This window comes from Polypterus senegalus, chromosome 7 (assembly GCF_016835505.1).
Source record: "Polypterus senegalus isolate Bchr_013 chromosome 7, ASM1683550v1, whole genome shotgun sequence".
Lineage (NCBI taxonomy): Eukaryota > Metazoa > Chordata > Cladistia > Polypteriformes > Polypteridae > Polypterus > Polypterus senegalus.
Genome location: NC_053160.1, coordinates 191049100 through 191076636, shown reverse-complemented (window position 1 = coordinate 191076636; position 27537 = coordinate 191049100). Strand labels below are relative to the sequence as shown.

The window sequence follows — 27537 nt, the reverse complement described above, 5'->3', positions numbered from 1 at the left end:
GCCAAACAGAAGTTCTACACAAGTTGTCCGAAGTGATGGCCCCCTCCGGCACAGCTCAGCCAGAGTATGCACCACCTGCCAAGGTGAGGAGTCAGGAAATGCCAGGCCACCTTTACAGCCTGGGTGGCCTTTTGTTTGTCGCAGACAAAGCCGCACTAGTGGGGATTACCCGCCGGCGTCACGTGTCACCCCCGTGAGTGGAGCTCCTGGGATTCCTGACCGGGACAGATTGTGTCACCCGGGGGGCTTGGTGGGGGGGATGGGGGTGTTTGGGGCGCGTTTCATAAAGTGCAGCCAGTGCTGAAAAGGCTTCTCTTATTAAAGATTTATGCAAGTCTGACTTCTTTGGCTTTAAACTGCTCTTTAATGAGAAAGCCGTTTTCTCAACGCTCCGCAAAGTGGAGGAGATGCAATCGCGGGTAATCCGCGGATTAGGGCGGATCTTCTAAATGGCTGTGTGTGCCGCTCCGAGGGCACCAATGCGCGAGCACTTCTTTTACCCCACCTTTGTTTTTTTAGCTTTGTCTGCGAGCACTTCGGCTGAAAGTTTAAAAAAAAAATCATTCGCTTCTGGTTACTTAATAAGAAAGAAAGAAAGAAAGAAAGAAAGAAAGAAGTCCACTACAGCCCGGCAAATGACAGCCGCTCGACCGCCGGCAAGGGGAAAACTAGGACGAGGTCTATAAGGGGATACATGACATCAAAATAGGAAATGGTAGACCTCAACCCTAGATAGTGGGGGCGATTACTATCAGTATAACAGAAATAGACGAGTGAACGCGATCTGGGCGGGTCAGGAACGAGCGGACTGGGGGACAGAATCTATTAAAAAAAAGAAAAGCGCGCGTGTGTGTGTCTGTATATAATATGTTTATATGCTACCTTACATATAATCTATATGTATTGCTTATAGATGAGCGCAGGTATATAGAGCGAATACAATAACGACAATAATAGAGTAATATTAATAATAAAAATAATCCAAAGGAGTGGAAATAATAATAAATGTCATAATCACTCAGTTCATTAATTTGCCTAATGTGTGTGTGAAATAAATACATAAGATATAAATATCAAGACCAGCATAGAGATTTACAGTATACGTAGTGTAGGTAACGCAGGACACGGCAAATCAGAGGGTTAGAGCAGCGCTGAACATCACAGCCTTGACTCTTTATCGAGCTCTGCTGCTTATGTTCTTCTGTTATGTTGCGTGTGTTTTATTAAGTGATGGAGAGATTGTGCTGACTGGGGGATTTATTTACTTTTAATTTAATGACTGTTGCTTTTTTACTTTTTGCTGAAACATAAGTAGAAGTGTAAAGGGCCAATAAAATAACAAGCAGTTCTTCTTCTTCTTCTTCTTCTTCTTCTTCTTCTTCTTCTTCTTCTTCTTATTATTATTATTATTATTATTATTATTATTATTATTATTATTATTATTATTGCTATTATCATTGTGTATTAATCGCTTCATTAATTTGCCTTTATATTATTATTATTATTAGTAGTAGTATAATTAATTCCCTTGCATGCTTATTTAATGGTCTGAACAAATTTGTAAGAAAATGAATAAGGATAATAATAATATTGTAGTATTGCCACATCAGCTTCAGGCCATAATATTAAAGGGGGTATCTGAAATACTAGGGGGGACATAATTGATAAACTCCAAAAAATCCAACAAGTAACATAACTGGCAGTGTGAGGGGGTGGACTTGATATGATTCTTTGCAGGGGTTTAGCTGGAGCTGGGCCTGCTGGTCATAATGTAAAGATAGAATATAAAAATATATACAATTAATATATCACATACATTATACAAATCAGTATGGCAAAGCAGTTTTTATTATTTGTATTGAGCTGAGGATGAGTCAACAGACCTAATTTTTGTAATTCATTTTAGGTCGTAAGTCTGTTATACAATAAAAAAAAAAAATACAGTTGATGATGATGATGATGATTAGCTGGCTCCATGTTCAGGACTGGTGCCTACCCTGACAGCATAGGCTCCTGCTTCCCTATGACCCTTGGTATTATGTTAATATAATTATAATATATTTGGCCATTTTCATATCCCGCTTTGAGTAAATCTGTCCAAAGTATCTGCTAAATAACTCTGAGCTCTGTGATGAGTTCTCAAGTAAAATGCAATTAGAGACTTTACCAACATAAAGACAAAGCAGCGTGTTATTTATTTATTTATTTGTTTATTTCTATTGATTTATTTATTTTTGTTAACTGGTCCTGTTGCTACTGCCTTTATCATGACAAGACACAGGGTAGTTTTATGTGATGTTCATGCGCATGCATTACTATTATTAGTAGTAGTAGAAGTATTTTTATTATTTTTATTATTATTATTGTCCTCATCACCAGTGGCAAAGTGTAATTTAATAATAATAATAGCAGCATTTTAATAATAATAATAATAATAATAATGTTTTAATGGTGTCAGTTCCCTATCTATCTATCTATCTATCTATTATATAGTGCCTTTCACTCTATCTATCTATCTATCTATCTATCTATCTATCTATTATATAGCGCCTTTCACATTATCTATCTATCTATGTATCTATCTATCTATCTATCTATCTATCTATTATATAGTGCTTTCATATCTATCTATCTATCTATCTATCTATCTATCTATCTATCTATCTATTATATAGCGCCTTTCACATTATCTATCTATCTATCTATCTATCTATCTATCTATCTATCTATCTATCTATCTGTCTGTCTGTCTGTCTGTCTGTCTGTCTGTCTGTCTGTCTGTCTATTCCAAGCTTATTTATTTAATTTTCGTATTTCTCTATTGTCATGACAGACACATCATCCAAAGTGAGCTCCAAACCGTCCAAGTCCCCGTCAGCTCCGACATACCCTTTGACGTTTGTGACTCCAGTTCTATTCAGACAGCCGCCATGACAGACCTGACGATGCTAAGATACAGAAGGTGATTTTCATGAACAGATGACAGAGGTGAGATGCCAGCCCCGGGCCTACTGATACTCATTCTGTACAGTAAATGTAACACACACACACACACACACACACACAGAGCCCACTGTGGCAGACTGATATCCGGCCGGGACACTCACAGTTAATTTAAGTTTATTCTTTATGCCTTTTGTTTTATCCATTCAAGTTTTTTACACCCATTTCTTTCCATTATAAGATGACAGGAAGCTGGCGTTTACCCGTGGAGCAGATGATGTGCCCCTGTGGATGTGACGCCAGCTCATGGCACACACACACACACACACACACACACCGTGTTGATTTCAAATGGTCCATTAATCTCATGTCAAAACACCGGAGAACTCGTAGCAGACGTCCAGGGCCAGGGGGGGAACATGAAAACTCTGAGCCTTGCCTTGAGCGAAAAGGAGCTTTGATGCCATAGAGCTGAGCACGGTGCCACAAAACTGCCCATTTGCATGTTGTTATTCATTTATATGGTGGGAGGAAAACTTGTCAACGTTCCCCAGAGCCGGCGCTGAGCTACGAATGTGTCGATACTCCAAACACAAGGAGGGATGAGCACAGGGATTCATGGGAGCACATAAGCAAGTCAGGTTTTCTGCTGGCCTCTGCCATGTGACCACGGGGACCCTCTTAAGGTTTCAAGGCCTGCAGTTGATGTCCACTCCACACCCACAAAGGTTGCCGCCCCACCACCACTTCTCCGTTCTTCTCCGTATTCATGGCTTCTCCTGAAGTTGGGTGGGTTTCAGATGGTAGAGTTGCAGATTATTTCCCTTCACACTCATAGAAGGTAGAAGTCGGGCGAGAGCTCATTCATCTGCCTAAATGCAAGTGCCCTGCGAACATCGAGGCTGAAGTGGCCGTCCAGACGCAGGGCTGGCATCCATGCGGAGCTTCCCGGCCCAGTCTGTGGGAATGGCGCTCTGTCCCATTGGTGTGGCGGCTCTGCTCTCTGTTGGCTTTCATGTTGTTTGACTTGTTTCTTCATCTGGCAACACTGTGTTTGCATGGTGGCTGTTGCTCAGCAACTGTGATTTGAGGCCCCGGTAACACAGTTGTGTCTTATTGCTTTTGAACTTGGGGGGATCAGAGCGGCAACATGCAGTATAAGAACATGTTGGCACTCAGAAGCTCCCTGCATCTGTCACTAAATTAGTACAAAACTCTCGGAAACATGCGAGGGCCTAATGGAGGAGCGGAGAGAGCGGCCCGTTGAGAAAGGCACCCTGTAGGCTCGCGTCTGAAACAAAGACGGGCCCCCTCTGTGCAATTCAGGCTTCGGAGTGTCGATTTCACTTCTGCAGAGAGAAGACCGCAATGGCTGAGGGACACCGAGGGGAGGCGCCACCATGCGAGAATGGGGGGACCCCATGGAGGGACACGAATGGAGGCGACGTTTGGGCAATTTGGAGTCAAACTGTCGTCAGTTTAGTCAAATGTGAGCTGAGTAGAACTGCGGAGGAATCGGGAGTAGCCTGGTCACTGCTAAAGACCACCCGGCCATGAAGAGGACTCGGGTCCTGACTTACAGTGCGGTACAAAACAACCCAGTGACAAGTCGGGCATATGCAGTGACATGGCGTGGTATAAAGTGACACAGCCTGCACCAATCAGAAGTCACCTGTAATTATAAATGACTGGTGATCAAAGTGACACACGCCACGTTAGACCGTATGACACCAGTCCTGTTTATTCATTTTTAGGACGCAAAGGAAAGTCTGTCCATGTCGTTCACAATTCATTAACGTCTACTGCAACTCATAAAGGTGCCTACCATAATACACCCTCCGCACGATTCAGAACTAGTCAAGTTATCACTAAATAAAATGATGAGACAAACCGTGATATACGTCATGAAATACACCACACACCATGTGACGCCATGACGTGCTGCACCAAACGAACCAATCAGAGTCCACGACTCCTCATTAGTAAAGAAAACGACGTTTGTCACGTTAGACTGCGGAAAGTGACACATTCTGGATTAGTCTGAATTAGCTGATAACAATTATTATAAGTATTGTACTGTCATATTATTATTAATTACTGTTAATTAAGGGGCCATCTTATGAACTGAATGACATCTTCCTGCATGTTATTCTGAATACGTTATTGTTTATTAATTATTAATTGGAGTACTACTTACCATAATGCAATATACTGGGCACAAACGTTGCACTGTCTGTCCAATCCAAATTGAATATTATTATTATTATTATTATTATTATTATTATTATTATTATTCATTAATGACACAAGCCAGCGTATACTGCATAAAACAACACTTCTATAATATTTACAATTCATGAATGTTTAATTAGTTAGTCACTTACATATTAAAAATAACACCTGTGCTCTTCAGAATGAATCAGTATTTATTTATCTTTCATTAAATTGGTAGGTGCCTTATTGTCTTATATCAGATTTTACTGTCTTTACTATTCAGAGCTAACAATTCTGTATTAATTAAAATGACAATAGCAATATTATACAGTATAAAAATAACACCTTAACTATTTAGAGTTTATTAATAATAATATGACAAGTTCTGCACTATTTACAGTTAATCAGTAATTATTATTATTCATTAAGATGTTACCTGCCATATTTCACTGGGTAAAATGTCAAAATATTTATTAGTTATCATTTATTAATTAAAAGAAAGCCACCATGTTATACTGTATAAAAGACCCCTAATTCTTGTGATATCATTAATATTTAATAATTATTAATTAGAATAGTTAATACCATAATTGATACCACAGAAAATTACACCTTCTGTACTATTCAGAGTAAATCAATATTTATTGACTAAAGTGACACAAGTTATACTATACTGTATAAATATGAAACTTCCTTGTTAATGAGAATTCATTAATGCTTATTAATTATTAATTATGGTACAGTGTTATACTGCACAAAAGTACTATTGAGAATTAATCTCTAGCTGTTATCATTCATTAAAATGACACACATTATATTACACTGTGTAATAAAATAGACTTTCTATGTTATTCAGAATTTATCATTATTAATTATTATAAATCAAAATGCAAACCATATCCAGAATTGATTACCATTATTAATTATTTTACATTAAATTACACATCATAATATACAATATAATATTTCTATATTATTTAAATTTATTTACAGCAATTAACATGACCCCATTTGTAATATGCTGTTCAAAATGACCCACAGTGTGACGTGTGTTCACAATTCCTTCATCTTTGTTAGTTCTGATTCACTTGACACAAAACACAGAGTGTGAGAGATTAAGAGTGACTTCACACACACACCTCATCATATACAGCAGTGTACAGAGTGACAGAGCATTCACACAGCATTCAGTAATTCTTCATTAATGTTAATTATTATGACACATGCCATATTACAGTTCATTAAAAGGGCATTCTGTATTATTATTCCCGATTAATTATGATTATTGATTGTTATTGATTTAAATATACATGTCATAATGTCTAATACAAAGTGGCACATTCTGTACATTCAGAATTAATTATGCTTGTTATTATGAATTTAAAATGTCATAATATCATGTACAAAATAGCATATTCAGTATTATTCCCAATTAATTGTAATTATTATGAATTAAAATACACGTCATATACAAAAATGACACACCCTGAATTATTTATATTTAATTATAATTAATAATTGTTATGAACTGAAATGCACAGGTTATAATGTCTTAAACAAAAATGACATCTTTTGTATTCTTCAAAATTAGTAATATTTATTATACATTTAAAAACACTTGTCATAATATCTTCTTTGAAAAAAATATGTATATATAAATGTATATTCAGAATTAATTACAATGAGTCATTACTATGAAATTAAAACAGAGGCGTCGTAATATCCTATAAAATGACCCTCTTTGTTGAGTAATTTAGTCATTTTTTTCATTAAATGACCCATTTTTTTTTCTCCACTAATTGTAGTTTTTACTGACTGTGAGCTGCTGCAGTTTCACACACACACACACAGACACACACACACACAGACAGACACACACACAGACACACACACACACAGACAACACACACACAGACACACACGCAGGTCACTCGCTCCCTGCATATCCGTGGTGGCGCTTTATGACGACTTCACAATTCACATTCCTTTCCCCGTCTCCCCGCCATGCACCACACATTTACAAACGAGACAATCCAAGCCAATCCAGAAGGGCAGCACGACCGCACCGCGCCATGAGCACAGAGAGCAGGCCATTGAGTGAAGTCGTCTTTTCAGCGGGTTCAACTTCTCCAGTGCCAGACATAAATAGAAAGTGTGAGTGCCAACTAGGGAGGAGAGTTAAACCAACCACCAACACAAGTGGGCATTTGTTGCCGACTCCAGGCGCCCTTTGACCGACTAGTTGTCCAGCCTCACCCACTCTGCTCACTCCAGGATGCCCCTGCCACATCGATGGCTCTTGCTGGATGTGATGAGATTTCCATGTTGGATTTACCTCTGGTATTGCTTTCAGCTGCGCCCATTTTCAGGTTCCTGCCATCTTTTTTTCATTTAGCGTTGAGTGGCAGGATTATTATCTGTGGATAATTTACTATTCATCATGGAAAAAAGCAAGCAAAAAAAAAAATGGAGACCCTAAGAAAACCACAAAAACACTCAGCTGTACGAAGACACAGCTGTGCATTTCCTGAGCTGCTCTTTAAGGTGCGGCGTGGCAGAGATCTGGCGCCTGTGCTGGCAGGCAGAGACACAAGACAGGAACAAAGCTGGGATGGGATGGCATCATGAAAAGAGGAGCAGAGCGCCTCCTGTTGATAGTTCAGAATCATCAGCCCTCCTGTAACGCAGTTGAGGGTCGACTTGGTGAAGCAAACATAATGAACACACCACACAAAAGTCATGAAGTCCAACATGAAGGCACTGCCACACACTCCTTCAGAGGCTCACACTTTGATCCACCAAACCATTCTTTAAAAGTTAAAAGCTTCACCCCGCAGACACACAGGTGAGCCAGAGGCTTTAGGCTCAGCTTTAGGCCCAGGCCAGTGGCAAAGGGCAAACAGGGAGCAGACCTGAATGATCCAAAACTGGAAAAATGAAAAGATGACAAAATGTTTGACAGGCTGTGACATCTGATTCAGTTAAAGACAAATACAGAAATTCCTCCGGTCACTCGGCTCATGTCTCTAATATCAGTCTTTAGATCGCTGACTCCTTGATGTTAGTCTCTCTGCTTTACAGCACCTCCACTTAAAAAAGGAAAGGAAAGGACATCATAACATCTCCAGCCATCTCTTTTATCGTTTTTATTGTTTTTTGTAACTCATTAATCTAATAACTTGCATCTATTTTGAAGGCGTATGATTTTAATTGTTAGGAGCTCCTCTGGACGTGTGTCAGCCGTAGGGAAGTTTTAGGAATTGGCATCTTGTGCACTCCAACTCCATGACAGATGGGCTTTTATCAGGGTCAGTGCTGTGAAGAAACGCACGGAAAACGGCAATAAAACGTCAACAGGCTTTTAAAGAAGACGTGGAATTGCAGAATAGGAACTAGTCAGGATCAGGCGCGCACTTTCAGGAACAGACGTCAAACTGAACTAAAAAACAGCAATGGAATAAAGTGAAGGAGAGAATGAGAAAATAAAAATGTGGAACTGGCTCAGAGATATTATCTGTCTGCCTGTCTACTATATAGTGCCTTCCACTCTATCTATCTATCTATCTATCTATTATATAGTGCCTTTCACATCTATCTATCTATCTATCTATCTATCTATCTATCTATCTATCTATCTATCTATCTATCTATCTATCTATCATATAGTGCCTTTCATATCTATCTATCTATCTATCTATCTATCTATCTATCTATCTATCTATCTATCTATCTATCTATCTATCTATCTATCATATAGTGCCTTTCACATCATATAATGTCTTTCCCATTTAACTTTAAAGTAATTTATATAGTCCTTTTCATATATAGCCATTCATATGTCTCTATTATATAGTTCCTTTCATGTCTCTGTCATGTAGTGTATTTCATATTTCTCCATTATGTAGTGTATTATATAGCACCTTTCCTATATATGATATTGTTACTTTCCCAGCTAACTGTCTACTATTTTATGTAAAGCCTTTCATATGTAGTCATCTATTATATAGTGCCTTTCCTATCTCCATATTCCTCTCATTTTTATTACTCTGTTTTTGACTGTTTGTCTACTGTAAGCGCACACACACACACACACACACACACACACACACACACACACTTTTTTCTTAGCCTTCTGTTTGTGTTCTCAGTGAGTATTTTTAATGTGAGTTACTTTGTTCAGTTAGCTGTTTTAAGAAAGTCTTTTATTCTTTCCTTTTTCTTTCTTTCTTTCTCTCCTTCCCAGCGGCCCCCATTGTCTGTCTCAGCCTCTCACTGGCACAGCATTGCCACGGGGCAGAAGCCTCGCTTGCTTTCTTGCCTGAGGTCTGTTTTTCTCGTTTCGTTTTTTCTTTTCTTGTCTGTTTTTTTTTTTGGTCTCTTCTCATTTTTCAGCCTCCCTTCTTCTGAAGCCCCCTTGAAGCCCACCACCGTGTGGCCGGCCGCCCTGATCAGATCCTTTTCTTGTATTTTCTTGTTGTTTTCTTCATGCATTTCTTTTGCCCTCCAGAGTGACGCTCGCCTTTAATCAGGATTTTTTTTCTTCTTCTCACTAATGAGGCCTATTTTTGGAGTGAATTGGAAGAGACAGGCCATAAACAGCTGGTGACACTTTATAAGCTGCGTGTCATTTTTTTAAATTAGAATTGATTAAATTCACACTCCTTGAGGTTGATCAGACATCTGAACTGATGTTCACTTTCTGGCATGAAGAAAGCAAAGTATGAAATTGTCTGAGACTGCATTGAGAGTCAGAGGCAGATGTGGCTCCGCTCGCTGACTGTAGGTGGGCCGACATGAACGAAACACGCAAAACAAATGGAGACGTCGAGTTAATTGTAGATTATTAATGCATCGCTTTGACACGTTTTGAAAGAAGGAAGTTCTATTTCTCCTGGAATCAAAAACCTCCGAGCAAAGTAAAGAAAAAAAACTGGGAAGGGGATGGAGCCGAAGTGAAGTCAGTTGAGCTCATCGTCACCATCGTCATCATCACAATCTAAAGGGGGGCCCTCAATCACAAGGCACACGGCAGAGCCACAGCCACACGTCAAGTGAAGCTCATTTACATGCACTGCTCTGACTGGCACAGTCCATACGCTCTACCGCCAGGCTGATGGCTACGAGTAAACTGGGAATATATGAAAGGCACTATATAGCAGGTAGATGAACTTTATAATAGATACGTCAGGTTTTAGGTTGGCCAGACTTTATTAATACCTAGGGGGAAATTAAGATGCATACCACAGAAAAAGCATAAAATACACAAACACCAAGACAAAGTACAAAATATAAGACAAAATAATTTAAAAAAGAGGTGAGAAATAGCAGACCATGGGGCAAAAAAAAAAATTGCATCGCAAAAAAAAGTGACTATGCAGGAAAGTGATCTCATTTGTTTTTGACATTCTTAATAAATAGAGTTTAAAAAGTTTGGAAACTTTTTGAATGTCCCTCGTATATTCAATCAGATAAATGACAATGACACCAATCCTTTAGCTTTGACCTCACCAGATGGTTCCAGATTTCTTCATAAATCAAGAAATACCAAGATATCAAAGAGGTGGTCTTGGGTCCGCTTCTAAAAATTTAAGCGGATCGACTTCCACCGAGGCATTTGTGTTAAACAGTAAAGCAAATTGTAGTATACAAGATGGCAGAAAGCGTTGAGCAGGCCTCTAAATGTACAAAAACTTGAACAGCCTTGGAAACAAGCTCAAAAAGCAGGCTTACTTTAGGTGTATATAAAATCATTTTAAAAATAAATAAATAAATAAATAACAAAAAGGCAAAAAAGGGTGTGACTGAAAGGGCAAGACAAGACGATCAAGTCTGTGGCAGAATTGAAGAACAAAGGAAAAAATCTCCAAAAGCAGAAAATGCAAACGGCACGGACAGCCATCGTGCGCTCTCTACAGCCTCTCAATAGGCTGGGGGCGGTGCTAAACGGTGATGTCACTGTGGCCCCGCCTCTTGGGAGGTTTTACTTCTAGAGCAAGTATTATGTCACAGCCACGGTTTGCCTTCAGGCATATGTTTTGTGTGTGTGTTTATTTATTTATTTATTTTGTGCTTGTTCTTGAACTGTATTTTTTAGTGTTTTTTTTTTATTTTTATGTTAATATTGTTTTAAGTGTTATTTAATGCATAGTGCATCTAAGTGGTGTTCTTATGTTCCTTGTGTTCTGTGAGAGGACCCCCAAGGAGGCGGGGCCACTCTGACATCACAGCTGCCATTTTGTTCAGGTGAAGGTGTCCTCACTATTGTGCATATTAATTTGTTTTTTTCTGGTTGCTGCTTTTCTTTGTTTTGTATTATTTTTGGGTTTTGCTCTTCATTTACAGATGTGGACTTGTTTGCCTTGGTATACAGTTTTTTTTTTTCCTTTTTCTTTGATTTCTTTGTTCATTCATAATTATCTGGTTGCTATGTATAAAATGCTAACGGTTGTCCATCCCTCACAAAAAAACTCACAAACCTCTAGACCTTGAACCTTGATTTTGCTCTTAATTGAGAGCGTATGACATGATCATAACACGAGCCATGAATAGGAGGTGTGGGTTACCTTGGCCATGTAATTGGGCTTCAAATCCTTCTCACGGGAAGCAGCTGCATGCCGCGGCTGACAGAGAAAAGAACAACGGCATAGGCACGTGGCACTACCAGCAGCAGGTGAACCATAGCAACATCTGCTTACAGTGAGGCACATTGCATTTCATGAAAAACACTGGTCATACACTCCTCACACAAAAGAAAGTCCTACATAAGCAAAGAACTGGAGGTGCAGGCTATCTCCACCATGTAAATGGGCTTCGGGCCCTAGACCAATAAGTTGTTTATTGATAAAGTTTCTTGTTTTGATGTTGTCTGTTCATGCCAGAGGTTTGATTGCTCTCTCTCAAAGAGCATTTGTGTGAATTTTAAACTGAAATATTTTGAATTTTTAAAGCCAGAGCTCTTTGTCAGCCTATACAGGCCAAAGCCTGTGTTCTGCCTCGCAGAATAGTTGTTTGATGTTCAAAGGAATATTAATATAACCTTATGAATATTCATGGACATAGTTGTGAGGAAGCGGAAATAGAATTACAGGAAGTCAATAGTTAGACAGCATGTTTCACGATTAGTCAGTGTTAGTCCCATCGAAGCCTGTAAGTATTATTTTAAGTTAATTTGATAAATACAGAGCAAAGTTCTATTGCTAATTTAAATCAGTAATTATTTGTATTTTACTTCTTTTCAGTTTCACTCTAACTTCATTAAATAGAATTAAAATTGGAGCAAGGCGCTATCTCCTGCCTCTATTAATCTTTTGTGAAGTAGAGTTTGGCTGCTGTTTAGTTTCTGGTTCAAACACCAACGACGAGAACAGTATTGCCTGTCTGTGGTGGTTGGCGGCTGGCTGGCTGGCTGGCGGCTGGCTGTTGGCAGTGAGGCCGTACCTGGGCAGGTGGGTTAGCACAAAAGGCCATATACTTTATTATAAGATATTTAAATAAAGCACAATTCACAAAATGTATATAGTGATAGAAATGAACAAAGTGCAACATCATAACAAGCCTGGCTGTATCCAAACAAGCACCAGCTTACTGACCGGCAGGTCCATCTTCACCGTTTCTGACTTCATTTGGAAACGTTTTATATGTAAATTATGATCACAGAGTGTGGATGGGCTTTTTAAAATCCTTATAGATGTGGAATGTCGTATCCCAGCCAGGGTCCTTCCAAATCCAGGTGCACTTACCTCAGGAGCTTGTGCAAAATACTGAATGAAGGGTCTGAGGACTTCTAGGAAATGAGAGATTTCAGTTTTTCATTCACTTAATTAAAGTTGCCCACCTTTTTGAAAATATCATTGAGTCAGGTCATTGAGTGAGGACGGATGAGCAGACATGACAGAGTCCTCCGTGTAAAATTTAGTCTACGCCACAATAAAAGTGTGCAGGAAGTGATGGGGTCTGAGGACCCCCTTTCACCATGCACTATATGTGGCACCGCTAGAACATCACAGGCTAAAGCAGATTCATTAGACTCGCCAAGCGAAGTGCAAGTAAGGCACTGGGCAGAAGCAGAAATCGTGAAACAAAACGACAACGGTGTGAAGTCTGCGCTAAATGGTAGCAGTGTGAATGAAGAATGGAATTGGGAGAAGGACATCTACACTAGCCAAGGTCAAAACCGGGAAATCAGGATTCAAGGAAACTAGGAAAGTCAACCGAGCAGAGGAGGGTGCGCTGGCATGGTGTCTGAGGAGCAACAAAACACCAGGGGCCTCACGTATAACGCCGTGCGTAGAACTCGCACTATAACATGGCGTAAGCACAAAAGCCGAAATGTGTTTACGCACAGAAAAATCCAGATGCAGGAATCTGTGTGAACTCCAACTTCCACATTCTTCCGCTACATAAATCCCGATCAGCGTGAAAACTAACGCTCGTGCACAACGCATTATGTAACGCCCCAAATCCTCCCAGAATTACGCCTATTTGAATATGCAAATCAATATAAATCGCCCTTAAGCGCAGCCTTCTGTGAAAAGACAATGGGAAAAGCACGGGGAAAATATAAGAATTTCAGCGAATACCAAGTGGAGGCAAAGGAAAAACATACAATTTGTTCAAATAAACTGTGGAATAATCAACAAAAGGAAGTTGATCGAGTGACGTAGCGTGTTGGAGAAACTTGAAAGCTCACATTCACAAAATCACACAGTGCTGGAAATAAAAAAGAAGTCACATATCAAAGTCGCCGTGAAAAGAAGAGTTGTAGCCCACCGTCTGAGTGTCATATGAAAGTTTATTAGGGTACAGAGAAAAAAAAATAGGGACACAGTGGGGAAAAAACACGAAATGTCAACTTCAATCTCGACATTTCCACTTTAATCACGTAGTTTATTTTGTCATTAAAGTAGAACATCATAAACTTCATCTTAAAATCGTTTAATTAACCAGTTTCTCAAATCACATCGTAATTAAAGTAGCACGTTAAATGCTTTGTTTTGTATTTCATCTTCTACTCATATGTGCTCTATGTGTGTGAATCACTACTTGCTTCTTAAACCGGCTCTCTTCCTCCAACTGGTCACAGAGTCCATGACATTCGTGATATTACAGCTCTCTGAATAACTCAAATACTGAGATGTATACGTGATGTCATTTTCATGATGATAGGAGTTAAAGCACGTTATTAAACATGAGTTTCACTTCGATGAAATCATTTATTGCAGCAGTACAATCAGGGGCGGCTCTAGGCTTGTGGTGGCACCGGGCAGAGGAAGAATCGGTGGCTCCTTCGCCAGCCCGTCAGTAAGGTAGCTTATCACGGTGGATGGCCACGTCCGTTACGGACACTGCATAGCAGCCTCGTGCTCATGACACAAGCATTTAACTTTTGTCAAAATTTGTCGCTGCGTTTTTAGCTGTGTTGTTATTTTCTCTTTCTGTTTTATATTCAATATATATTGGCGTAGCCGGCACTGCAGTCCTTGCTTTTCTTTCCCCAAGTAACCGATCGCCACACAATCAGCTCTGTAATAGACGTTAAGCCATCTGTAAGCTTAGCGCGATTCTTCAAAACGTTTAAAGAACATTGAAATATCTTCGTAGTACATGTTTAATTATTCTATCCTTCACGCCAGTCCCAGTGAAGAATATAGATCATTTAAATGAAGTTAAAGTTTTACCTGTATAATATAATAAACATATTTTGCTGCATTTCACCTTAAAAATGATCTCGTCATCATATGTAAATACTCGCTTTATAAAGTGGCTCAGGTTGTGAGATATTATAACTGTAGTGCAAGTTTACAGTGAGGTGATTGTACTTATAAGTCCTAACAGTTCTACAAGGTGCAATTGATTGAGTGCGTTTAAAGTTCTTGGGATTAAACTGTTTGTGAACCGCGAGGTCCGTACAGGAAAGGCTTTAAAACGTTTTGCCGTGGCTGAGACAGCGTGTCCTTGAAGCTGTATACCGATAATTCTCTTTCTGATCAGCTGCTGCTGTGATTCACACTCAGATACAGTGATATAAATACTCCGAGTCGTGCAGTGAGAGTAATATTGAAAAAGATGATCCACTGTGGCAACTCCTAACGGGAGCAGCTGAAAGAAGAAGAAGAAGAAGAAGTGAGAGTAACAATGCTAAAGCAGTTCTGGTATTTGGAATACTATGGCTGTTCCCTCTACCATTATATTGTTACGAGTTAATTACAATCAAATACGTTACACTAATAAACAATATGCGGTTAGTTTCTGTGTATTTATAAAGCCGCGTCAGGAAAATAAGGTGTAACCACACAGGAACAGTACCATTGCTTTGACGCTGGGTGCCGCCAGTCTGCAAAACGGAGCGGAGAACTTGCGTACGACAAGCCATGAGGTACCGTGGAAAAGTGCGTGGCTTTACGCCAAGTGTAGGTTTTATACATCGCGATTTGAACGTGGAAAAGTTCTTACGCAACATTTCTGTGCGTATGCACCGTATATACATGAGGCCCCAGGAGATGACTTCTTAGACATTGTTGTAGTTGGGGGGAGTAAAAGCAAAACCAGGTGGTGAAAACTAATTGGGCAACCAGGAATCAAAAGGATAAGTCAGGAGTCAAAAATCAGAAACCACAAAAGAATTCAAACACTGCAGCCTGTCTGGAAAACCTGCTAAGTGCACTAAACAGAATGAAGACGCAGAGTTTAGTCTAAGGGATCACACACAGCAATACTGTCATAGGTATAGAAAGACATGACAAACTCAAAGAACGAGGTCACGTGACACGTCCTGCCGCATAAACGAAGAAAATCAAGGCAGGAATAAAAGGGAACTTATCAGAGTAAGTGACGTGAGAAATTAAATCAACGTAAAATACACAAAAACACTCAAATAAAAAGCATTAATCACTGCAGGCAAAAACTGGAGGTCCAGGTCAGGAAAGAGTCCTCAACCAGAAGTCCATAATAATGCAGAGAAACTAACTAACAATGCAAGGATTGGATGCAGATATTGAATTTTTCAATTTTTTTTCGTTGTCTTATTTTTGAGATCCATCAATTATTTCAGTTTTTGTTTTGTTTTGAGGCCTAGAATTCAAATTTAGCCTCAGTGTTTTACTTCAAAGGTTATATTTGCTGTTGTTAAACAAAATGGCCGTGAAAATGGCGTAAAATTACGTGTTGATCTTCAGAGGCCCTGATCTGTGATTAACAATGCGACAAGTTTAAAGGACATCCTGGATATCACTTCCCTGTCCGAGACGATGGGTTCACATCAGGGGGCGACGCTGCGGTGGGGCCTGTCGTTTCTTCCGATGAACAGGATCTCAGATTAAATGGGACTTTCTTTCTTGGAGCCTAATTCTTTTTATATCCACCTATCATTTTGTTCCACCTCTTCCTCCTAAGACATCACTTCCAGGTGAATGATCGTTACTCCGCCTCTTCTGCCTGCCCGCCCACCTATATAACAAAGAAAGGGACTGGGAGTCGGATATTCAAAGAGGGGTCAGCATCTGGAAACCCACCTTGTTTAAATCTTTCTGTTTTGGTGCCTTGGCACCGTTTTTTCTATCGATTTAAATGAGTTATCCTCTAGGATCCCAAATCTTCATCCTTTCTTGTCTGTTTCTGTTTTCTGTCAGACATGCAAGTCTAAAGGGTGCTTTATTAGTATCTAGGAAAAGAAAAGGGTGATGACACCGTCAGAGACTAATGTTCCCCGATGGTCCTTAGTCTAGAGCAGGGATCCCCAATTCCAGTCCTGGAGGGCCTCAGTGAGCTGCAGGTTTTCATTCTAACCCTTTTCTTAATTAGTGACCTGTTTTTGTTGCTGTATTATTGTGATATTTCCCTCTACTTACCCTTCACCTGTTTTCTTCAGAGGTAAGAGTTCGTCAAGTTCGTTACCGGGTTGGTCTACTGTTGCACTTCAAGATTAACGCACACATACACACATACATAGATATATGCATACACACAGACCCCAACCAGAACAGCGCCCATGAATGACAAACACATAGCTGGTTAATCTCTGGCACTTTAGACCACACAAGTGCCTTAGGAATAACACAACTTGTCACTTTCTTAGGACTTCATGAGAATTACTTATTATCGGCACGAACAACAATGTTTTAATGGTATCTCAGACCTAAATGTTAGTTTTGGTCTACAAGAATGCATTTAAACATACAAAGGCTCAGCACTATTCACTATCGGCCATTTATCAGCCAAGAATGCCTTACTTTACGTCTTGTTCCCTACTATTGGGTGGAGCTCACACCCTCAGCCTTAATAAACCTTGCAGAACGGAGCGTATAGCAAACCTCTGGCTGCACCCGGTGCTCAAAAAATTGACCTTATTAGTTTAATCACTCTACAGTATAGACATGAAGAGAAAGCACAGAAAGTTGAAAGCAGCATGGTATTTATTACAGGAATAATAATAATAATACCAGTAGAACAAAGAATACTAGAAAATAGGACTGATAGTAAAGTCTGGATATATAGTCTTTAGTAAAAGCTTACGAAAAAGTAAAGATGACAAGGATGAATGTCGCAAGTGACTTGTGATCTTAGCACTCGTAGTTGTTCATTATGCTTTTCTGATGACCAGATGGAAACGGCCGCACGTTGACGTCGCTCTGTTCTCTTCTGATGTATTTGTCCCTTCCTGTATCACTCCTCAGGTGAGGCACATTGATTCTAAAATTCTACCAGGGGGTTTTGTAAGATGTGATTGTTAGATATTCTGATTGACTGACTGGCTGTCAATATGATGAATGAATTCACTCTCCATTTTCCAAACAATAAAACTTTTTTTGATGTTCTCTGAGGTATCGGCAGGTCTTCCTTTCCCAGGCTGTAAACTAATTAGATGTCCATCCTTCCTCAGGTTGTAAAGTCATCGATAGCCTGAGCCACCAGCATGTCTTCCTTTCCTTGTTGGAATAGCTGTTTTAAAAGTGAGGTATAACTGGGAAGAGGACCTGCTTTGATTTGTCCTGAATGTAATTCATCTGTTGTCTTGTCTTGAACAAAATAGAATAGAAATAGAAACCAAAATGTACATATTTTGTACCCCACAACAGTTGCTAACTAATTTCTTTTGAATTCATTTTAATGGACTTGTTCTTTTAAGATTTGGTCCTCTGATTTTCTTCATCGTTCCTCTGAATTGCTTCAATGGCACCCAAACAGAAATGAAATGTAAAGTGAGGGAACCAGCAGAAGGCCAACTAAGTCGGGGCCTCAAACTCAAAGCAGTTGCCTAATTAGCCGCCGATTCTTGTCGTTAATTAAACTTGTTCTTTCATTCCATGGCTTGTTGCTGCTCTCATTGTCCAATGGCAGACATTTCCAAAATGATTGATTGTCTCTTTTCTAAGAGCAACGGTTAAAATGTTTTGGAGACCTGAGCAGATCAGCATTCCTGAGACCTTCACCTTTCTTTATTTTCAGATATTGTGTGATGGACACCAGTTGCTTTGGCTCATTTTGTATCTCATTATTGTTTGGCTGCTAATTAAGGAAAAAAAGACAAGGGGTTTGAGTCTTCAAGAACAAGTCAATTAAAATGAAGTTAATTAGGACCAATTAAGGAAAGGGTTAGAAAGGAAACCTGCAGCCACTAAGGCCCTCCAGGACTGGAGCTGAAGACCCCTGGTCTAGAGGAAGGTGCCAACTGATGCCAACTCTACCTTTTCTTTCCACTCCATCTGCCACATAAAGAACTGAAAGGATGACATTCAGCATTTTGATTACATTGGCACATTAAGCGAGGCATCTTCTGATTCTTCTCCAGACCCAGCGGGTGGTTGTGAAGGCTGGCTGTGATGACCGCCGACTCCACGTAGAACTTCAGCAGAAGTGTTGCTTATTAATCTCTACCAGTTTGTCATGGCGTCACACTGCATGGCTAGACCTAAAGACTGCACTTAATTGGTGCTTATCCGCTTAACGGTCTGTCATTGTCACCCCTGCCGGGCTATAAAATATTATGAACCCAAAGTATTAAAACTTTCATTATGTTATTTCCTAAATAAACCCGTTTTATTTGATTGGAAACATATGAGAGCCTGAGAAACCACAATCGGGAAAACAGAGCGAAAAATCAAAAAAGCCAGCTTGCCCTCAAATTATGATGTTTAGCACAAAATATTCAAAAAGAAGTAAACAAAGTCATGGACGAGCAAATCTGTGTCAGCCCAACAAGTCACCGTGACGCAGAGTAGTGTGCTCGTCAATAAAGGCGGCCTGCTGTGACAGTCTAGGAGGCGAACCGCCAGAACACAGAAAAGACAAACCTCAGGCTACTGTGGATGGAATGGCCGCCTCCGCCGTCGCTCTCCTCTGTCCATCCACTTCATAGGCTCCGCAGCCTGGCCTCCTCAAACACAGGAGGGACTTCACCATGCGACCAAGTGGAGGGCCCACCCATCACTTGACTGTCAGAGGGGGCCTGATGTGACAGGTGAGTGTCGCCATCTCTAAAAATATGATAAACCTCATCTTGGGGGTTTTAGAGACCAAGGAATCCTGGGCATACTTTTATTTCAATTTCAGAACATGGAATCAATTTGATTCTCCCACTGCACGACTTTTCGTTTTGATTGATGTTTTGTGCCTTTTGTCTCTGTGGTGTCGCTAGGAAAAATGAACCAGAAGTGTGTGGCATGTGACATCACCGGGCACTGCCTGCTTGTCCAAGTTTGTGGATTCTCACAAAACTTGGAGTGCACTTTGCATTGTGATTTACGTTGAACTGCTGCTTCTGCTTCTGAACTCTGATGACGGTTTACTTCAGTGTTTTGGTTTTCATGTCTTGGCTAATAGATTACGAGATACGAGCTTCAGCCTGTGCTCTCCACGATGTCTGTCTTCCTAGCGCCTTCTCCTTTAGACATCGCCTGATTCCAACTCCTCTTCTCTCGCTGTGGCGCCGTCTTGTGCAGTCGGTGAAGTCAACAGTGAGCTGAAAGAAGATGAAGGCTGTCACCATTTTAGATGAGAAATACTGCAGGTATCAATCTCTACATGAATTAATAAAGATATGTGACACTTCTTAAACAGCAAGAAATATTTTATTTGAAATTGAGATATTAGATGTAACTATTTATTTTATAGAAATACAGATATGAATACAGAAGAGTACAGTATCCACACGTGACACTACCACCCATGTGGACACTCGGTGGAGCAGACAGAGGCTCACCTGTATGATGTCGCGCCTACACTCTCACCGAGCCTCACCGACACTCCCCGACACCGGAAAATTTACAACAGGCTGGCACTTTCTTTTGGTCTAATGGTAAAGAGACCACCTGGTGCAGAGACTCCGCGAAAACTGTAGACATGGCGTTAAGTGGATTTTTGCATCACATTATTATCTGCTGTGGATATTTATGGTTGAAAAACAGTCGTCATCTATCTATCTATCTATCTATCTATCTATCTATCTATCTATCTATTATATAGTGCCTTTTATCTATCTATCTATCTATCTATCTATCTATCTATCTATCTATCTATCTATCTATCTATCTATCTATCTATCTATCTATTATATAGTGCCTTTTATCTATCTATCTATCTATCTATCTATCTATCTATCTATCTATCTATCTATCTATCTATTGATCGAGATCGATCATATATACTTGCGGCTAAGGTCTCCCATGGATAAGTCAGGGCTTGATTTTATTATATAATTTCCGGTATTTTATAATGTCGGTCGTATAAGTCAAATGAGGAAAACTCACGCTATTGGTCCAAGAAATTACAATATGCTAACGCCCACCTGAGAGAGTAACCACGGAGCTCACGGCCTTTTTTTTCTATGTATTGTTCCTTCGTGACCACACGGTAATACCCGCACTATTCCAAAGCAACATTTGCACTGATTTGTGTTTTGCTTAAATTACTTTAATTGGGAACTTAAAGTGAGGAAAACATAAATATTTATAAGAGCTGAGAGTGCAGGAACCGAGCCTGACAAAAGCATTGACACGAATGAGAGGTGAGAGGACCGTGAGAGGGCGTGGTTAGAGAGGAGGGTGGGACTTAAAGAAATCTCTTGGTAATAGTCTCGTCTCATCTCAGGATTTTCTTTTTTAATGGAGAGACATTTTGAAAAAGTTAAAAAGTTTAAGCGTTATGCCACAATGCCTTCTTTGTTTTTTATGGGCGCCATCATTTCAAGCATTAGGGTTGGGAGTTTCCATGTGCAAAGTCACCACACATGAATATCCGCAGCATCTGAGACTCCAGATATATCCTTAGTGTTAGTGTAAATAAAAAAAAGTCTGAATATTGTCTTTCCGCTTTTAAGCTTTGTGGTGAGATTTGAGTTTCCCTTCTCTTTGTGTGCTTCTCCTGAGAAGTGTATCCTTAGGTGATAGTGAGTGTGCGTGCAGAAGGCATTGTTAAGAAGTTGAGTGTATTTCCTACTCTCCCATTTTATTTTATCGCAGGTGCCACAGTGTTGTGGACTGGCTGTTGCTGAACGGCTGAGTAGTCAGCCCAGTAGTGCGCAGGTCGGCGACAGACACTTCTTTTTTTTTTTTTTTTTCTTTTCAATGTAAAGAAATAACAAAGGGGGGAGAGTATTGTTTGTTTGTTTAGTTTGTGTCTCTGCTAAAAAAGATTTGGGGTTTTGATTTTTGGCTTTACGATAGTCTACACTTGTCTTCCAGGTTACAGATCTTTTGGGTCACGTCTCGTCTTCTGTTCCCTTAATTAAAAATATTTTCTGTCACCGCTTCGAGTCCGGGTCAGCAAATTGAATTATGACGACCGTTAGCTTAACTTTGGGCTTTGAACCTGACTCGTTTCTGACTCCATTTCACCCCCAGGTGTTTATTCAGACAGCTGTCTCACTCTCAGTCGGTACATTTGTGTCATTGTGCACAATAATTTGGGGATTTATTGTTTGAAACTCGTTTTGGAATGCGTTCTATTTATTGGACTTTTCCTGTTAATTATTTACGTGATACAAATCACATGTCATCTCATCTCTGATGTTCCGTGTTAAGTGGACTCTAAGCTATCGACTTCCAGACAGTGTTCAAAAGTTTATTAAGGAGGCTAGCAGAATGTCAGGTTATATAGCGCCTTGATGTGTGGAGTACAAGTCACAGGAGGTGACGCACAGCCTTTACAACACACTGGTGAGGCCTCATCTGGAGTCCTTGGTACAGTTTTGGTCTCCAGGCTACAAAAAGGACATAACAGCACAAGAGAAGGTCCAGAGGAGAGCAACAAGGCTGACTCAGGGCTACAGGTGACGAGTTATGAGGAAAGATTTAAAAAGCTGAGCCTTTACAGTAAAAGAAGATTAAGAGGAGACCTGACTGAAGTGTTTAAAATGATGAGGGGAATTAGTCCAGTGGATCGAGACTTGTATTTTAAAATGAGTTCATCAAGAACACGGGGACACAGCTGGAAACTTGTGAAGGGGAAATTTCACACAAACATTAGGAAGTTTTTCTTTACACAAAGAATGATAGACACTTGGAATAAGTGACCAAGTAGTGTGGTGGACAGTAAGACTTTAGGGACTTTCAAAACTCGACTTGATGTTTTCTTGGAAGAAACAAGTGGAGAGGACTGGCGAGCTTTGTTGTTCTGAATGGCCTGTTCTTGTCTTGAGTGTTCTAATGTTATCAGAAATGAATATGGCTGCAGCGTGACTTGAGATTATTCTTCAGTTTGTAGCAGTGCTACATAAACAGGACGTCAACTCCTAGCAGTCTCGGGGTCACTGCACCGCTAGGCACCTTCACCTGCTAAACTCGGTGGGGCGGCTGGGAGAAAGAGGAAGCTGTAAGAAACTTGAGCATTGAAATCATTTTAGGTTTGTTACTGTATTTCTTCTGAAATCCCTTTCTGTGTCCTGTGCCAGGTTTGTTCATGTGGTGTAGTTTGGGTATGGATGGATGGATGGAGTGGAACACACTATATAATAGATAGATAGAGTAGAAGGCACTATATGATAGATAGATAGATAGATAGATAGATAGATAGATAGATAGATAGATAGATAGATAGATAGATAGATAGATATGAAAGGCACTATATGATAGATAGATAGATAGATAGATAGATAGATAGATGTGAAAGGCACTATATAATAGATAGATAGAGTGGAAGGCACTATATGATAGATAGATAGATAGATAGATAGATAGAGTGGAAGGCACTATATGATAGATAGATGTGAAAGGCACTATATAATAAATAGATAGATAGATAGAGTGGAAGGCACTATATAGTAGACAGGCAGACAGATAATATTTCTGAGCCAGTTCCACATTTTTATTTTCTCATTCTCTCCTTCACTTTATTCCATTGGTGTTTTTTAGTTCAGTTTGACGTCTGTTCCTGAAAGTGCGCGCCTGATCCTGACTAGTTCCTATTCTGCAATTCCATGTCTTCTTTAAAAGCCTGTTGACGTTTTATTGCCGTTTTCCGTGCGTTTCTTCACAGCACTGACCCTGATAAAAGCCCATCTGTCATGGAGTTGGAGTGCACAAGATGCCAATTCCTAAAACTTCCCTACGGCTGACACACGTCCAGAGGAGCTCCTAACAATTAAAATCATACGCCTTCAAAATAGATGCAAGTTATTAGATTAATGAGTTACAAAAAACGATAAAAGAGATGGCTGGAGATGTTATGATGTCCTTTCCTTTTTTAAGTGGAGGTGCTGTAAAGCAGAGAGACTAACATCATGGAGTCAGCGATCTAAAGACTGATATTAGAGACATGAGCCGAGTGACCGGAGGGATTTCTGTATTTGTCTTTAACTGAATCAGATGTGTGAGTGAAAGGCACTATATAATAGGCACATAAAGTGGAAGACATATAATCAATAGATAGATGGATAAGGTGCTTTATAATCAATAGATTAATTTGTGCCTCCATGACCGTCTCTAGTGGGTCCAGAAGGCTTCCATTAAATGAGATTTCCTTGACATCTTGTAAAGCGCTTTGAGATTTGTATAAACGTGCTTTATTATTGCGCGTTGTTGTTGTTTAGTGTGCCTTGTTTGGTGTCTGGTACTTTATATGCTGCTAATAATGCTGACAGCACAGGTTTCTGGGTTGTATATTTGGGGTCTGTGGCTTCAAGCAGGAGGTTTCATGGTTGCAGAAGGACTTACAGGGATTGTAGTCTGGGTTTGTAGTCGCTGTAAATATAAAAACTGAAACAGGAGGATATGGCTCAACTTGTGACTGTTCTACTCTCTCAGTTACCTCCAGCAGGCAGGAAGTCATTTTGGAACTGCAGAGCCGTCAGGTCCAGGGACAGCGGTGAGCATTTTGTCCCATTCCTGTCCTCGATGCTCGTCATGGAGGAGGCACAGCTCAGGATCCTTCTGGATACTGGCTGGTAGGACTGAATGGCTTTATCTTTCTTTCTATTCTGTTCATTGCATTGTGTGGTTCACAAACACTGTGAGGACATTTTGAACTGTATATATTGTTTGGGGGTGTGACATGGGGGCCTACATGTTCATTACTACTGTTTGTTGTATTTGTAAATGGTCGTAGATATTTGGTCTGTAAAAGTTATCTCGTGTATCTGTTTGTTGAACATTCACGTGGTGGGGTGTAAAATACAGTGGGGCCGATGTGCTGGCCTAATTTCCTCTACCTGTCACCTTCATAGTACAATGGCACAGTCCCTACAGAACTCTCTCTGTGACTTTGTCACCCGTCAGAATTCAGGGTACTCCTGTCATGATCTCTGCTGTCCACCGTTGCTGCCTTACTTTTGACTTTTATCTCAGTCTTCCTGCCATTTGAGTTTGGGGTCAGGCTGCCTGGGGGTTTCTAAGGCTCAGGCTGAATGGATTCCTGGTCTGCTTTTTCTTGTTTTGAGGCCTGCTCACCTTCTTTTTGCCATTTTTTCTTTTGAAGCATCACAACACTCCTTTATGAATCTATAAAACTGTAGAGACAATTTCAGAGCCAAAAGATCAGTGACCTGGGAAACTTCTAAATGGACAGCCGCTAACAAGACAGAGTTTCTGTCTACAAAGCTTGGATAGCAAATCAATGCCATCTGATAAGTGATGTCAGAGGTCATGACCTTTAAAGCCACACCCCTGGTCACCGGGAGTTGCATCCTAACGATGTGCCACACAGCATGGCAGTGTCCCGGAGAACAGACAATGGTTTCAAGAATGGTGCAAAACACTTTCCATCCCTTCCAATTCAAACACCGATCCCAAATTCAGAATCCTTCTTGTACCTCCTGAACGAGACACACACACACATTCTTGAAAAGGACCAGAAGAGAAAATGCAGTCAGAGATGCATAAAGTTTGTGGCCCAGAAGGCAAGCCTGTCTTTCGTCCAAACAAAAAGTGCAGAACCGAAATCGTAGTGAAAATTCAGAAAGATAGAAGACTTTTTCAGGCAGTAATTGCAAAGAAAAACGATCACCGAAGAGTTCAAAGGTTTGGATTAATTCAAAGTAAAAACTTTAAATACTTACATTGATGATGTCATCGTCATGCCGTCCCGATGAATTGTGGGAAACAGTGCCTGGGTAACAAACAATACGAAATCCACCAATAGCAGTGCCCGTTGCACATACTGTACATAATGGCGTTAAACGATAAAATCTTAAAATAATGAGCTTTTTTACTAAAGCCTTTGGGTATAAAAGCACCTGCAGAAATAAATTCCTTGGGCCCGAAAAACGCTAAAGAGATGCACAAGAGAGCAGGACCTCTTTACAAAAGTGATGCACAATACATGAGCCCTAAGGGAGCAGGACCTCTTTACAAAAGTGCATCAAAAAATTCAAGAAGAATCCTGTCACAATACAGCCCCCAGCCTTGACTCTCTGAGAAGACTACAAAAATGGAAGAAACCTCGGAGCCCTAAGGGTGCAGATGACAATACATGACACATGACAATACCACATATCTAGCTGCATCTCCATTTGGCCAAAAACATTGAATAATTCCTGTGAATCAGGGATGACATCATGATGGGCGTGACTTGACCTAGGTGAGGGTTAGTATTCAAATATAATTATCATGCACTAATGACGAGATGCCAGCAACAGCACTGACTGCTGACCGGCTGACCCTGAGGTGCCACCTCACCTCTGAAATTTTGTTGGTTTGTAAGTCGATAAGTTCAGACCTTTAATGCTTTATATGTTAAAAGGAGGATTTTGAAATCTCCCTTGGGAAGTGATGTTGCCAGCCAGTTTGAACAGCCAGTGGATGCCACACTGGCCATCATCAGAGTTGTGGTGTCAGCACTTAAGTCCAACAACATAATTACAGTGGAATCTTATGGAAACTGAAGCTGACTGGCTACTACTTTCTCTAGGATGTCACAATAATGAATTATTGATAATGTTTAGAATTGGTGCTACAAGAACATCCATTGAGGTGCCACCTCACCTCTGAAATTTTGTTGGTTTGACGTCCTTCTCTCTTGAAGTGATGTTGCCAGCCAAGGATGCCACACTGGCCAGTTTCTTATGAAAGGATGTCAAACAGTAAAGTTGACAAAAGTCGTATCATAAACTCTAGCATCCTCATGCCTTGCAATGTCACAAGCAGCTGCAGGAGGCTTTGATCAGGTGGCAGTGGGGCAAGATGTCATGGAGGAAACACAGAGAAGTAGAGGTGAGTGATGATTGCGGATCTCTTAAGTATTTCAAGGATAGATAGATGGATATTTTTGTCTTCGGCAGGTGGTGAACTGGAGGGTGGCACAGTACAGCCAATAGCAGCTCAGTTCCTGTTTTCAGACAATAGGAAACCCCGCCCATTGAGTAATGACATCACCTTTGCTCCACCCCTACACCACCCCTTCTTGTTTTTGAACAATTAAACCTCAAAGAACAAGACGACTGGATTAGTCATCAAGAGCAGAGCGATAAGGATGGAGCAGGATGGCACCAAAAATGATTCAGGTAGAGCACACTGGACTGCAGGTCACCCTGGAGCCTCTCAATGGCACAGTACAATGGGGGGGTGATGGCTGCTGCACTCCTTTTACTCCTGTTCATCCCTCAGACCTTCTAATTAAAAGGGGCTTGCCAGTTGGGACCAGATCCCCCTTTCCATGTTTCCTTTTGTCTTCTCGGACAGTTGGCATGAATGTGTGTGTCGTGTGCTCTTATATGATGCTGTTTCTGTAGTGGTGGCCCTGAGGCTAAGGATCGGCACTGGTGTCCAGTCGGTTTGAATCCTGTTACTGCCAGAAGCGATTCTGCTCTTTTGGGCCCTTGAGTAAGGCACATAACCTGGAGGTGATGTACAAGAGCTGACCCTGCACTCTGACCCCAAGGGCCCTGCTTGAGATATTCAGGCCTTCGTTTTGAAGTTTTAGACCCTGATTCATGACATTTATGATCGGCTAGGA

General features: G+C 40.4%; 1 long non-coding RNA gene across 1 annotated transcript; it reads left to right on the top strand.

Annotated features, from left to right (window-relative positions):
• On the top strand, positions 1–26979 carry LOC120532228. Its single transcript, XR_005634263.1, has 3 exons — positions 1–83; positions 2834–2988; positions 26864–26979. It is a non-coding gene; the product is annotated as an uncharacterized LOC120532228 (long non-coding RNA).
• The last annotated feature ends 558 nt before the right edge of the window (positions 26980–27537 follow it).